The 16,296-nt window shown below is 35.4% G+C and overlaps 1 long non-coding RNA gene across 1 annotated transcript; it reads left to right on the plus strand.

Moving 5' to 3' along the window:
• Positions 1-10,446: 10,446 nt before the first annotated feature.
• On the plus strand, positions 10,447-15,193 carry LOC309871086. The gene is made up of 5 exons (XR_014315022.1): positions 10,447-10,601; positions 11,768-11,868; positions 13,475-13,511; positions 14,373-14,557; positions 15,052-15,193. It is a non-coding gene; the product is annotated as an uncharacterized lncRNA (long non-coding RNA).
• The last annotated feature ends 1,103 nt before the right edge of the window (positions 15,194-16,296 follow it).

Genomic DNA, 16,296 nt, shown 5'->3' on the forward strand with positions numbered 1-16,296 from the left:
GGCAACAACCTCTGTGACCTCAGCTGCAGCAACTTCTTGCTAGACATGTCTCCCAAGGCAAGGGAAACAAAGGCAAAAATGAACTATTGTGACTTCATCAAATAACAAGCTTTTGCACAGCAAAGGAAACAGTCAACAAAACCAAAAGACAACTGACAGAATAGGAGAAGATATTTGCAAATTCTTATCAGATAAAGGGCTAGTGTCCAAAAGTCTATAAAGAACTTATCAAACTCAACACCCAAAGAACAAATAATCCAATCAAAAAATGGGCAGAAGACATGAACAGACATTTTTCCAAAGAAGACATCCAAATGGCCAAAAGATACTTGAAAAAATTTTCAGCATCACTTGGCATTGGGGAAATACAAATCAAAACTGCAATGAGATACCCCCTCATACTGGTCAGAATGGCTAAAATTAACAAGTTAGGAAATGACAGGTGTTGGTGAGGATGAGGAGAAAGGGGAAACTTTTATACCATTGGTGGAAACGCAAGCTGGTGCAGCCAGTAAAACAGTATGGAGGTTCCTTAAAAAGTTGAAAACAGAGCTACCCTATGAGCCAGCAACTGCACTACTAGGTAAATACCTGCACCCCAATGTTTATAGCAATATGTCCACAAGAGCCAAAGTATGGAAAGAGTCCAGATGTCCATTTACAGATGAATGGATAAAGAAGGATAAATAAATAAATAAATAAATAAAGAATATATATTTATATGTATATATAATACATATATACATACACATAATAATATATACATACACATAATGGAGTACTACTTAGTCATCAAAAAATGATATCTTGGGCACCTGGGTGGCTCAGTGGGTTAAAGCCTCTGCCTTCAGCTCAGGTCATGATCCCAGGGTCCTGGGATCGAGCCCCACATCGGGTTCTCTGCTCTGTGGGGAGCCTGCTTCCTCCTCTCTCTCTGCCTGCCTCTCTGCCTACTTGTTATCTCTGTCTGTCAAATAAATAAATAAAATCCTAAAAAAAATGATATCTTGCCATTTGTAAGGACATAGATGGAACTAGAGGGTATCATGCTAAGGGAAATAAGTCAATCAGAGAAAGACAATTATAGAATCTCACTCATGTGGAATTTAAGAAACAAAACGGGAAGGGAGGGAAAAATAAAAAAAGACAAAATCAGAGAGGGAGACAAACCATAAAAGACTCTTTTATAGGAAACACACTGAGGGTTGCTGGAGGCGGCAGGGGTGGGCTGTGGATGGAGTAACTGGGTGATAGGCATTAATGAGGGCATTTGATGTAATGAGCCCTGGGTGTTATATAAGACTGATGAATCACTGAACTCTACCTCTGAAGCTAATAATACACTTTATATTAATTAACTGAATTTAAATTAAAAAAAAGAAAACACAAAAAACCCCACACCATGATTGGTATACTATAATTCTAAGTTTAGCATTTATGTTTTTATGTTTCCAATCATTAACATAAGCATGGTAGAATGGCATATCTAATTTTTAAAAATAATATTAATTCATTGATCCAAAAATCTTTTCAAGCATCCATCAGCTCTGTGCCAGGTGTGATTTTTAGCTACGCATATGGGAAACACCAGTATATGGCCTCCTGTCTATCTTATATTGTCATTAGACATCTTATGGTGTGTAATTTTCAGAACCCAGAAGTTGGCATTATTTTCTGCAGTTTAAATTTACAGAATTAAAAACAATGGTATTTAAAAATCGTAATTATATCTGTTTTAGGTCCTTTGAATATGGTAATGAATGAGACTGAAAAGGTCAAAGCTCACAGAGCTCATTTTCTAAGAAAGTACCTTTCTGGGTTAATGACCATGTAAGAGTTCCCTGCTCCCTTTAGGTTTTGGTTTATTTTGGTAAGATTTGACAGCTGATATTGTGACTGCAACATATTGCTCTATTTGGAAATAGAAAAGGAATATAACCAGTAGTGGCCATTCCTTTCTGACCTCTGGCAGGTGCCACTCTTGTTACTCTTGACTCTCCTGCTTGCTTTGGTCAGTTTAACAGCATTTGAGTGAGTTCCCAAGAAAATCCACCAACCATGAATGCAAAGAGGTGGGAAAGAGACAGATACAGGAATTAATTTCCTCTAAGAGTCTTCTTCAGATTTTACCTCAATTAATTGCTTGAGATATGTATAAAACCATGCACACAAATGATTAATTTTTATGTGACACATTTAAATAGTTTTTTTTTCTTTTTCTTCCTCTTTTAAAAAATTTAATTTTGTTTTTTGTGTTCCAAGATTCATTGTTTATGGACAACGCCCAGTGCTCCATGCAATATGTGCCCTCCTCAATACACACCACCAGGCTCACCCAACGCCCCAGCTCCCTCCCCTCCAAAACCCTCAGTTTATTTCTCAGAGTCCACAGTCTCTCATGGTTCATCTCCCCCTCAAATTTCCCCCAATTCACTTTTCCTTTCCTTCACCTAATGTTCTCCATGTTATTCCTTATGCTCCACAAGTAAGTGAAACCATATGATAATTGACTCTCTCTGCTTGACTTATTTCACTCAGTATAATCTCCTCCAGTCCCGTCCATGTTGATACAAAAGTTGGGTATTCATCCTTTCTGATGGAGGCATAATACTCCATTGTATATATGGACCATGTATTCTTTATCCATAAAAAGGTTTTTTAAAATTATTTGAAGATAATGGTAGAAAACTAGTATCTAAAGAAATACCAAGATCTCCAGAGACTGGGGCTTCAATATTATTTCTTCGATTCTTTAACATTTTTTAAAAATGTTCAAACATTTTTAATTTTAAAACTTTATTTACCTATTGCAATTAAATATTATTGATATTTAACTATTATCAACTAATCATAGAGGTTCTTATAGGGAACTCAGTAGGGAAAATTCTTCTTCATTAGCTATCCTTCGGCAAATTTTTTTTCTTAAAGAAATATATTTTTTTTAATGTACTTGGGGGATAAAGAGTATAGCAAACAGGAATGCCCGGGTGACTCAACTGGCTAAGTGTCTGTGTTCGGCTCAGGTCATCATCCCAGAGTCCAGCTACTGAGTCCAGAATCAGGCTCCTTGCTCAGTGAGGAACCTGCTTTCTCCTGCCTGCCAGCTTCCTCTGCTTGTGCTCTCTCTCTCTCTCAAATAAATAAGAGAGCTTAAAAAAAAAAAAAAAAAAAAAAAAAGAATAGCGTAAATGCTGAAAACCAGGGAGAAGACTTTTTTTTTTTTGGTAAAAATATCCACGAAAAGGGATACAGTTTCACTCTCAGCCAAACAGTAGCAACGTACAGGAGTTCTTATGGTTCTCTTTAGAAAAACTGATAATCATAAGATTTTGCTCATAAAATTATTTTTTGCAGAACAAACAGAAGTCTCTGGAAGTCAGGGCCTTCAAGAGATGTGGTCTAGACTGGCTGATGTTTCATGGTGGCATGATTTCAGCCCGAAGTGAGAGGGGAAGAAAATATTCTGTTCAGATTGCTCTATGTTCTGATTGCCTCCCTGACTTATTGTGATAACCTTCTGGTCTCAAGTTTTATGGTACCAAATGAAAACTGTTTATTTTACCAGGCTTCAATATCTGACAGAGGCAAATCATCCAGTCTTGCATCCTGGATTAGGTGTAAGAAGTGTGATCCCTGAGAAACAAATTTAAACACTAGTAATAATCATCACGGGTAACCATTTTTTATAAGGGTTTTCCTGTTTATGCTACTTGATTGCATTAACACCAGCACTGCCTACAGAAATGAGATTTTATGAGGTGATCCTTTTTTTTTTTTTTAAACTGTTCAATACATTCAGAAGATAAATGCCAGAAGGAAATATGTATTAGATTCCAAGACACTTTGTGTTGTTTGAATGATTTTGAAAATCAGCACAACCATGGTTAAACCTAATTCAATAAAAATATTTAGAAACCATAGAAAGTATTTTTTTTCAGTATACCTTAAAAGGCAGATCAGTAGATGGAGTGTTTATATACTCATTCTAATTATTTTTCCTTTGGAACTGATAGTATAATTTATTTAAATACAAGATTTAATTTTACCAGTGCAACTTTTGGCAAGAACAGTGATACAACTCAAACTATTAAGTTTTCAAAGTTTATTTTGGAATTTTCTAAATAATAGTCTCAATGAAAATGACCAGTTGTGATCTTTATTGCTGAGCCTTGATGAGAAAATAGAAGAGGCTCTCCTACAAGGACTAACAGGCACAAGAGAAAAAAAAAAGTCTTTAGAAAAAAGATGGGCTTTAAGAGTTCTCATGGTCACTTAGGAGATTCCCATGTTTTACATAAAGGGTCTCAGGTCACATGAAGCCCATGATACACAAGGTCAGCCATGAGTCAGTTGCTTCTGTTTATATAAATGATAATATTTGCAATAAGAAATTTCCTACAGAAGAGATTCACAGTCTTGGATGCAACATTACCTAAAGTGATGGACGTACTCTAATCTTCCTCTCTAGGCTTCCTTTGTTGTAGAGGTTATGGTTATTTTTTGAGTATATACATTAAAATGTTTATCTAGGGTATGGAAAGTTAAACTTTCCCCCAAGCACCATTAATGACATATTCTGGGTCTAAGTTCTGCTCTTACACCAGATCTTTGAGTCATGAGCTTTGCCAGTTTTTCTTATTCTGTCTTTATTTTTGATGCCCATATGCTAAGAAATGGATTCCCTAAATATTGGTAAAGTCTGGTAACCTATTTCTTTAGCTCTGATCAGAACAAGTTATAGTCTTTTGAACAACAGCATTATGGTTAGAGTTAGAGTTAAGAGAATATATACTGGGACGTCTGGATGGCTCAGTGGGTTAAAGCCTCTGCCTTTGGCTCAGGTCGTGATCCCTGGGTCCTGGGATCGAGCCCCACATCGGGTTCTCTGCTCCGAGAGGAGCCTGCTTCCTCCTCTCTCTCTGCCTGCCTCTCTGCCTGCTTGTGATCTCTGTCTGTCAAATAAATAAATAAAACCTTAAAAAAAAGGAGAATATATACTTTGCACTTCTATTCTTAAAATTGATTTCCTATCACAGAGAACCTTGGCACAAGTGTCTTGCTTTCTGTGGTATTGATCATAAAAACATCTCTGCCTTGTCCATCATTCATGACAGTCATTATTAGGAGATAGTCGCAGAACTAAACAAAAGATAGCCTCTTAAACTTGGATTACCTTACCTCTTGACTCTATGCCCTCTTACTAATGTCAGGTGGTTATTATTATTAGCCTCAATTTACAGATCAGGAAATTGAGGCACAGAGTGGTTAAGTGACTTTCCCAAACACAGCACTGCTAAAGGGTAGAACTGAGAATAGAATTTTTGCTCCTGCATCTCAATACCCAGGATCTTACCAGCTTTCTCCTTCAAGATGTGTGCAGTAGGTGCTTCAAGTAATTGTGCAGGAAATGTTGACTAATATTCACAGTTACATTGAGACATTTTACTAGTTCATAACTCTGCACTCATTTAAATTAGCACCAGCAATCTGTGCATTTCACTGTCACATTCAAATGCCTTTTCTTAAGGCACTGATTTTCATCTTACTTATTTGGTCTTCGTGTTTGTTAATTCTCTGATGTTGTGATCAGGGTTATATTTTGGACAGCTGTGTTATTACGCAGGGCAGGGGGAATTAGAGCTTTACAATAATGAATCTGACGCACTGTGTGAAAGATATGCAGACCCTCTTATCTGGGTGTAATGCTCTTTGTATCAGTGGTGGAACTAGTTAATTTTGTTTAAACCTTGTGCTGGCAAACTTTCATAAAGGACAGAGGGTAAACATAGGTTAAAGTGTTTCTGTCGTAACTACTCAACTCTGCTTTTGTAACTCAGAAACAGCTATAGACGATATAGAAATGGATGTGTGCAGCTGTGTTCCCGTAAAATTTTATTTACAAAAGTAGGTGGCCAGTCTGCAAGTCATGATTTGCTGATCCGTGTTTTATTACTTTGTTTTCTACCTGACCTATCAATTTCTATAGGGTGTGATAAAATTTCCGAATAAATTCATGGTTTATTCTTGATTTATGTCCTTAAAAACCTATCTGTTGTTACTTTACAATTTAGAAGAGTAGCAGAAAATAGAGGTTGAGAATGTCAACTCTGAGTCAGACAATCTGAAAGTGTTCTGTGGATGCGTCTTAATCCTCTGTGCCTCCGTTCCCTTCTCTGCCAAATGGGGGATGACAATGATATTTACCCCAAGGGGTTGCTGAGGATTGGATGAATTAATACATCAAGTGTTCTTAGAATAGTGCTTGAAATATGATAAGCTCTAAATGAAGGGATATAATCATTGGACCTTTTTGGTTTATATTCTTTTAATCTGTATATCATATTCATATTTTCCTCTGCTGTTTTTGGCCTTGAACTTACTTTCATCTGACATTAAAATTTCTCCTCTGTTTTTTGGGTAATACTTACCTATTATATCTTTTTCCTCCCTTTTATTTTCAACTTTTCTGTATTTAAGGGTATCTCTCTAGACAACTTATTTTTGCATCTTTTTGTTTTTATGCCAATTTGATACTCTATTTCTCTTTGCCTTTTTTTTTTAACTATTTACATTTATTTTAGTTATGGTCATATTTAGAGTCATTGAGACCATTTAATTCAAATGATCTCCTTATCATACTTTCATTTGATTAATATTTTTCTTTTTTTCTTCTTTCTCTCTCTCTCTCTCTCTTTTTTTTTTTTTACATTTTAAACAGAAGATTTTATTTACTTATTTGACAGAGAGAGAGAGAAAGAACACAAGCAGGGGGAACAGAAGGCAGAAGGAGAGGGAGAAGCAGGCTCCCCGTAGAGCAGAGAGCCTGATGTGGGGGTTGACTCCAGTACCCTGGGATCATGACCTGAGCCGAAGATAGACATTTAACTGACTGAGTCACCCAGGTGCCCCTCTTCTCCTTCTTTCCAATGAATAAATCAAATATTCTTATGATGATTAGGTAGTTACATTTTAAATTTTTGTTTATCTGATGGTTACCTAAACCTTACTAAGACCTACTCTTACATTTGTTTTTTCTTTCATAGTTCTTGATTTTTGTCAATATTCATATCTTCCCCTTGAAGACTGTACTTTGAGTCAGATAGCTTGAGTTTAAATCTTGACACTGCTTTTAACTGGCTTTGTGTCCTTGTACAAGTTTCTTAACCTTTCTCTGACTCAGTTTCCTCACCTGTAAAATGGAGTCTTCTCTCTGACTACAACCTTTACTTCCCTCTTTCCTGAAGAAAGCCCATTTAGTATCAACCTATTTAAGTTCTAGATTATTACGTATATTAATTTTTTCAGACAAAATAAGCTTTGTTGAATTATTTGCTTACCCTGATTTCCTTGATATCTGGCTTATTTTTTTTTCTTCCCATTAAAATACTTTTTCTAAGAATGTTTTCACAGCAAGTCTTTGTGTGGTAAACCTTCTGAGACTTTGCATGCAAAGAATATTATTGCCTTCTCCTATTTAAGTGTACTTTATGGAGCCTGGTTGGCTCAGTTGGTTAAGCAACTGCCTTTGGCCCAGGTCATGATCCTGGAGTCCCGGGATCGAATCCTGAATCAGGCTCCCTGCTTGGCAGAGAGTCTGCTTCTTCTGCTCCTCTCTCTCCTCTCATGCTCTCTCTCTCTCAAATAAACAAATAAAATCTTTAAAAAAATAAATAAATGTACTTTACAAGACTTAAAATATTAAGTTTAATGTTCTTTTCTTAAAGTACTTTAAAAATGTATTTCCATTGACTCTAGTATATTTGTTAAGAGGATAATCTGAATTTAACTCTTCGTAGTTGAACTATTTTTTCTTTCTAGAAGCTCCTAGAATTTTCCCTTAGACTTTGAAATCCTTTATTTTTTCCCATTGATACCTAGATTTTGAATTTTCTTTTTATCTTCTCTCTTCTGTTTGACTCTTGGCACTCTACATGCCTTCTTAATCTGAGGTCTTTCATCTTTGATTCTGGGAAGCTATCAATCATTTCTTCTTCAAATATTTCCTTCCTTTTGTTTATTCTGCCATCATACTACCAAGCAGATGGTGACAATTTGTTGTCATATTTCTTATGTAGGTTTATAATATTCCACATATATTCTGTCTGTTAATCCCTGAATTCTTCTGGAATGGTTCTTTGACTTGGTCTTCCAGCTCACTAAATTAGTTTTCCACTTCATCCATCCTGTATTTCATGATTCTTCATTGGTTCTTCTTTAAAATTCTTATTTCTGCATCATGTCCTTGGTATTATGCCTACTTTAAATTGCTTTTTGTTTAAAGGTTTATCTACTTATTGAGAGAGAGAGAGCATGGTAGGGGGGCAAAGAGAGAGAGGGAGAAAGAGAGAATCTTAAGCAGATTCCCTGCTGAGTGGGGAGCTCGACGTGGGGGCTCGATTTCACCACCCTGAGATCATGACCTGAGCTGCAACCAGGAGTGGGACACTCAGCCATTGCCTCCTTTAAATTCTTCATCTGCTCCTTCCATTAATTCAACTTTGTTTACTTTTTGTTTTGTTTCTTGTTTTTTGTTTTATAGCATTTATGTTCTTCATATGCCATTTTTTTCATCTGAGTTTATATTACCCAGGCTACTTGCTACCTTGGATTTTAATGAGTATCCAGGGAGAAGAGTCTGAAACTCAGGCCCTGGTTTGTAAACCTCCTGGTGAGAGTGCCATTTCCACCCTACTCATAGTCATAATCACTTTTAAGGTCTCCAGTGTCTCTTAGGAGGTTTATGTTAGTTTTTTAAATGCATCTGATTTCTTCTTGGTTGTTTTTTCTTTGTTTTGCTTGTTTTTGCACTGTTTTGCTTTTGCTTCTTTGGGGTAGGGTTCAGCAGAGGGAGCTAGCAGCCTGGGCTAGTTCAATGTCATGCTACAAGGGTTCATTCTTTATACTATTGGCAGTTCTCAAACTGTATCACAATGTTTGAAAAGGATAGCATATACCATAGCTCCTTCCCAAATTTCATTGATTTTAATAACTGTAGTAATTGTAATAATTAATCTTCTGGTGATTACTATATAATTGGCTTAACAGTTCAATCACGATCTCTGGTGACTGATGACATGGAAAGAATGGCGTGCCTGTAGTATATGGACTTGGCTCAGCTTCTCTTTTTGTGATGGGCCCAAAAGGGCCAACACTCTACTTTCAAGGGTATAATTCATGTGCTCGAATGATGACTCTTTGGTTCTACCTCTAGTAATCCTTACCAGTCTTGATGATTTACTTTGACAGGAAAGTCACATCTTAAAATTTATGTTATTTTAATAAAAAGTTTAAATTGAATTTTACTTTCATTGATTTCCACAAAGTCAAGCAATTCACTTCAGCATTATAAATCCTGCAACTACACCCAATCTGTCAAGCAATAATGATGAAGAGCGATGCTCTTTCTGTTTTTTCATTTTCATGCAACTTTCTCCTTTTGTAAGTCTTCTTGTGGGGAGTTTTGCTTGAGAGCTCCACAGGGCATCTTACCACTAGCTTTATGGAGCTCATGTAATATTTATCTTCCATGAGGAAAAAAAAATTAGATTTAAGATGTAGGTTAAATTAATTTAGTTTTTTTATTTTTAAAAGAAATTCCTCTCAAGGTTGTGAATGATAATTTAGTTGATAAAAAGAATTTGTGTTAAGTGCTAAAATTAATTACTGAGATGATGACATGTGAAATATTTCTCTGGAGGTCTTTAAATATAGAATATATTTTTATCTTTTTGAGGTGGCTAGTTCAGGGGTATTTTTAAAGATGGAGGGATTGAGATGATATCTTTTCTAACTCTGAGCCCTTTGATTGAAACTGCTCTCTAATTTTAGTTAAAAAATGCACCTTCTTAAAAAGTGCTTTTGTGCAACTGATATTTTTCAAGGGATATAGGTTAAGACAGACATAGAGCCTTGAAGGAATTATATTTAATCTGAAAATTTGTATTAACCAATCCTTTTTCCCTGTCTCTCCTAATTATTTGTATCTGTTCCTACCACTCTTTATTTTTGTTCTAATAACTCCCAGAAATAGCTGAGATAATCTCCTTATACCTCCCTAAACCTGGTTGAGAATTTATAGTTTTCTTGAGATTTGATACACACACACACACACACACACACACCATATATATATATATATATATATATATATATATTTAAAAAAAAGATTGACCTGGTATATGTACACTCTCTTCCTCTGTCCTTAACCTCTTCTCAAACAAATATGTTATAGTGGTCTAGACTAGAAAAAATAAATATTCTTAAAATGGTGGGCTGACTTTTCCCTAGCTTTCTCAATCACTGTTATATTCTTGACCACTCTCTGCTCCCTCATACATTTCTTTGGAGGACGGAAGATAGTTAATTATTTGCCTGGTAAACTTGGGAACAGGAAGCGGCCACTTTTTTTCCCCTCCCCTTTCTTCTGAGATCAGGTTGCCTCAAGGAAGAATGCACTTTGTTCTGCTTCTCCCAGCTGCAAAATTTACAGGATGGCTTTCCTCCATCTGTGTCCAGGAGAGGTCTGTGATTGTTTCAGCACTTCCTGTGACTAGCTGAGGAGGACTTTCTAATTCTGAGATTCTGCCCATTTAATGAAATTAGTGAGTGTTTGGATTTAAACCTACCGTTTTGTTTTGTGTCTTCTATTTGTCCCACTTATTCTTTGTTTATCTTTCTCTCATTGTATTCTTTCTTTCTTTCTTTTTTTTTTTTTGCCTCCTTTTGAATTTAGTTATGATTCCATCTTTAAAAGGTCTGTTATTTTAAAAAATTATACATTTATTGTATCCTGTAAGGGATTACCTTCAAAATTAGAAGTTACACTTATAATTACCAAAACTATTCATTAAAAACTTGTGAAAGCTTAAGTACATCAAGATTTTTACCCTTCTCCCAGGTAATCCAAGAACCTTAAGAGTATTTTAATTCTATTAATTACCCTCCCAATATGCTATTGTTTCTAGGTAATTTTTTTTTATTAACACTTTAAAGGTCACAAGACATTATTTTTATTTGATACAGCTAATATTCCTTCGTATTTACCCCATATTTTTACCACCTTATTCATCCTTTATCCTTTGCTGCATTTCAGATTCCACCTCAGATCATTTTTCCTTTGCATGAAGTATATATATATATATATGTGCATATATATATATGTATATATATATATATATATATTTTAAGGCTTTTATTTATTAATTTGGCAGATAGGGATCACAAGTAGGCAGAGAGAGAGGGAGAAGCAGGCTCCCCGTGGAGCAGAGAGCCAGATGCAGCACTCGATCCCAGGACCGTGGGATCATGACCTGAGCCGAAGGCAGAGGCTTTAACCCACTGAGCCACCCAGGTACCCCACATGAAGTATATTTTTTTAGCATTTCCTTTAACATGGGTATTCTGGGGATGACTTAGTATTTTGTTTTTTTTTAATTTGAAAATGTTAGTATTTTGTTTTCATTTTTGAAAGATATTTTCCCTGGATATGGAATTCCACACCCACACATTGAAGATACTCCATTGTTTCCTGGCTTCTATTGTTGCTATTGTGAAGTTAGTTATAGTCTAACTTTTGATGCTTCAAAGCTCTTTTTACTATGGTTGCTTTTAAGATTTTCTCATAGTCTTTATTTTCTGCCTTTTTGACATGATGTGTCTAGGTGTGTTTCTTTTTATGTATTCTGCTTAGAATTTATTTTTCTTCTTCAGTTTGTAGATGAATGTCTTTCATCACTGTGAAACTATTTTCAACCACTCTCTCTTTTAGATAGATATTGCCTCTGACACATCCTCTTTCTCCTCTGGGGAGGAACAACCAAGAGGAGCACCAACAAAACATTTATTGTACCTTCTCAGTACATCCTCCAGGTACCTTTTTTTCTTTTCTGAATTTTTGGTACTATACTAGTTTCATTTGATCTTTCACTCTTTTAGTTGGCTAATTTTCTGTGTGCAGTGTATTATTCAGACCATTTGCTGAATTCTTAATTTTAAGAATTACAATTTTCAGTTTTAGTCTTTTACTTGTTTCTCTTCTCATTATCTTTATTATTGTTATAGTTTTCAGTTTCAGCTTAAAATTTCAATCTTGGCCTTTATTTCTTTCAACTTAATAAACACAGTTTTTGTATACAGTTGACCCTTGAACAATGTGGGTTTGAACCAGGTAGGTCCATTTACATGTAGATTTTCTTTTTGATAAATATTGTAAATGTGCTTTCTCTTCCTTATGCTTTTTTTTCTTTTAAAGATTTTTTATTTATTTGACAGAAAGAGAGATCACAAATAGGCAGAGAGGCAGGCAGAGAGAGAGAGGAAGAAGCAGGCTCCCTGCTGAGCAGACAGCCCAATGTGGGGCTTGATCCCAGGACCCTGAGATCATGATCTGAGCTGAAGACAGAGGCTTAACCCACTGAGTTACCCAGGAGCCTCTCTTCCTTATGCTTTCTTAAACAATATTTTCTTTAGGTTACTTTATGACTGTTTATATTCTTGGTGAGGATTTTGGCCAACAGTAGGCTCTTAGTAATTAGTTATTGAGGAGTCAGAAGTTATACATAGATTTTTGCCTGCATGGGGAGTGGGGCCCCTAGTCCATGTTGTTCAAGGGTAAACTATATATGAGTCATTTCTGTTACTTATTATTTATATTGTTTTTTGCTTGGGGTGTTTATTTCCTTGTGTGCTTAGTTATCTTTAAGTCTGTGCTGCACATTGTTTTTAAAAGACATTTGGGAAAATATTTTGATACCTAGGGTGATGGTGGCTTCTCCCAGAGAGGACTTTCATTTGCTTCAGCTAGGTATTTTGGAGAGCTACCATTCTGGGACCTCTTAATCTTGATGCAAAGTTTAAGATTCCTGGATATCCTGCTGATTGGAGACTAGATTACAAGTCCCTGCTCTGGCTGATTTATTTTTAGTTCACATCTATCTTGAGGGCATGTTTGTCATAGTTTTATTTGAAAGTGGAAACTGATTTATCAGAGTCCCATCCCTTGGCAGTATCCAAACTTTGGTTTTTGTCTCTTTGGCCTCAAGATGACTCTAAAATGCAAATGAGCTTCATTGTTTCCTTTCCATCACAGGCAAGTGCCTTTAGAAAAAATGCAGCTTTAAGTGGCTGGGCTTACCTTTCTAAGTTCTTGTCTAGTCTTGGCCTAGCAATACTACATAATTTCATAAGTTATTTTATTTTTTTGGTGTAGCTTTTTTAGTTGTCCTCAGTGAGAGGGTTAGTTCAAATTACCTAGTCTGCTATTCCTTTTTTCTTTGAGAACTTCCTGTCTACAGGGATCAGGAACATTGGTCTGCTCTTATCCATGGCCTTAGCTTGGGAGTAAAGGCTCTGGTTGATGAGATTATTAATTCTGCCACATGCTTCTTAAATTGTATTTATAAGTTGATTATCTGATTAAATATGATGAGCTTTTTTGGGACTTCATTGTGACATGTCTTAATCTATTTCCCATCAGGCATTTGTTTCTGAAATAAAGACAGATTTCAAACTAGGTAAGTCCTCACACAAAATGCTGTTAGCCTGAATTTTTATAATAAAATGAACAGTCATTAAAATATTTGAGAAGCCAAGGAAGGAGAAAAAGTAGTCAAGTTAGGTGTGCTAAAATATTAAATGAATTTGGCAGGCAAAACATCACTGGCTCCCTGGGCAAAGGTAATTACTGGTGAGGTGGCAAGAAGAATGGATGTAGCTGAGGGAGCAGAGCGAAGATCGCATGTTTTATGAAAAGGTTGTAGAGGAGAGAAGTAGGGCAATAGTTAGAAGCATCCTGCAAAAGATGACATAGAGATGAAAAAGATTTCTATGCTGACAAAAAAGAGCTCATATGAAAGGGAGAGGATGAGGATGTAAGAGAGATAATTGATACTATTATGAAATTAATCAGTTTTCAGATGGTGGTAGGCTCCAGAGTAGCATGAGTTGATCCTCTGACTAGATTTTGAACATATCTTTCTACCGAGTTTGTTTGTTTCAGGGTTAGGTGCCTTTAGGATTGAATCTGAGTGTTAGCACTTAGAGTAAGTCTTCTTGTATATACTCTTAAGATAAGCTAGACACCCTCCTGTACATGCTGCTTCCAATCTATTCTCCTAAGTTATTAAATCAATGAATTTTAATTTACTTACAGTTCTTAGTCCTTTTCTGGCCTAAAGGTGACAAGCAGCTTCTCTCAAATTGCAAAGTACAAGTGTTTTTATGGTAGTTAATCCTTTTTCACTTATTTTGTTAGTTACTATCTGTGTTGTAGATAATTGAAGTTAACAGAAGTTAAGCTTTTTTTTTTTTTAACATTCCATAATAAATGCTTGTGCAAATGTATTGAGTAATGACTGTGACATTTTTCTTTACAGCTCAATAGATTTTGATTAAATTCCACTAATGTTAATTGGACGCCTACTCCACACAAGCCATTGTGGGTGATACAAAAATGAATAACACATGGTCCTTGCCAAATGGGAACTTTCATTCTCTACAACCACTTGGAGAAACTCCTGTAACTCTTCCCTCTTACATTTCCTTCATGTAGGGGTGAAAGGTAGGTAGTAACAGATGGAACTTCTCATTTTATTCAGCTTACTGTTTTGATAATCACCAAATGTGATAATTCTGTTTTGTATTATAAATTATATCCAAGTCCTATTAAGCTGTGTTTGACTCATTTTACACAGGTGGTAGTATTGTATAATAGACCACCATATTAAAATGCAAATTTGGCTAAAAGATTGTATTTGCATATGGTACACATTTTTTAATGTTAAAAACAACAACAACAACAACATTAAAAGCCTGCCTGTTGAAGTTACTGAATCCTTTTAAAAAACTGCTTTAATCTCAAAGCATGAGACAGTGAATTAAAATAAATGCACTTAAATGATTCTACTATTTTCATATGCAACTGTAGATGTCAGTTTTATATCTGAGATTGAATACCATCAAAAGTCATCTCTTAATTCCTTCACATCCCAACCTGTTTCTCCACTCATCTTCCCAACCTCAGGAAATACTATCTTCAATTTTCCCTTTCTACAGGCTAGAAACACTAGTGTCATCTTTCTTCCAAATCCCATGTCCAATCCAGTTGAAAATACTGTTGACACTAACTTCAGAATATGTCCAGAATCTGGCCAGCTTTTACACCTGCACCCAAGATGGTAATTTTTGTCTAAGTTATAATCACCTCCTGCTTGGCCAGTCCATCTGCATCTGTTTTATAAAATATGCAAATAATTGCATGTAATTAAAAAGTATGGACAAATTATAGTTTATTCTGTTTCGTAGTGGGTTATTTCCAGTTTTTCAATATTGAAAATAAATTGCATTGAAATAAGCCAGATACAAAATGACAAATGTTATGTGATTCCACTTATATGAGGAGCCCAGAGGGATCATATTCATGGAGAAAGAAAGTAGAATGATGGATGCTACAGGGTGGGAGAAAAGGTGAATTGGAGTGCTGGTTGATGGGTAAAAAATTTCTGTTCTGCAAGGTGATGAGTTTTGGACATTGGATGCACTGCAATTTGGTTGTACTTAATAATGTTGAACTGTACACTTAAAAATGGTAAAGGTACTAAATTTTGTTATGGGCAGTTTACTACAATTTTTAAAAAGGTGAAAAAATAAATAGCTTTAGGAAAAAATTCTAAAACTCAGAAGCTATAAAAGAGACTCTCACCGCATAAAAACTGAAAACCTCTCTAATAACTAGCGAAAAGCAAATTTTTTAACCAAAATATTATCCTCTCAATCACTGTTTGGTAAAAGTTGACAATACCTGATTTGGCAAAAGAACAGGAAAATAGGTATTCTCAAACCAGGTGGGTGGAGAGCCCATTAGACCATTTTAGTGGGATATTAGTTCACTGAGATAGAAATTTAAATGTGTATACTCTTACCCTCAGCAAACTCACTTCTAAGCTATAGAAATATATAAAAATTATGTAAAAGACATTAACTGAATTTTTTCTTGTAAAATTGAAAAATAGAAAAATAATGCTGAAAAAATGTTTGTGCTCCTTTTGTGCATAATTTCAAGTATTTTTCTAGGGCATGCACCCGTGGATTTCTGAGTCAAAAAGTTTATACATTTAAAAAATGAGGAGTTACTGCCAAACGTCTTTCCAAAAGGACTGTGCGAATTTACATTCATCTGAGAGTTTTTGCCAGTTTTCCCAAGATTGTTTAATATCAATACTATTGATTTTGCCAGTTTTATAGATAAAAGCATGATGTCTAATTGGTGTTTGATTTTGCATTTCCTTGACTACTAATGGG

The sequence above is a fragment of the Mustela nivalis genome (assembly GCF_964662115.1).
Source record: "Mustela nivalis genome assembly, chromosome: 8".
NCBI lineage: Eukaryota > Metazoa > Chordata > Mammalia > Carnivora > Mustelidae > Mustela > Mustela nivalis.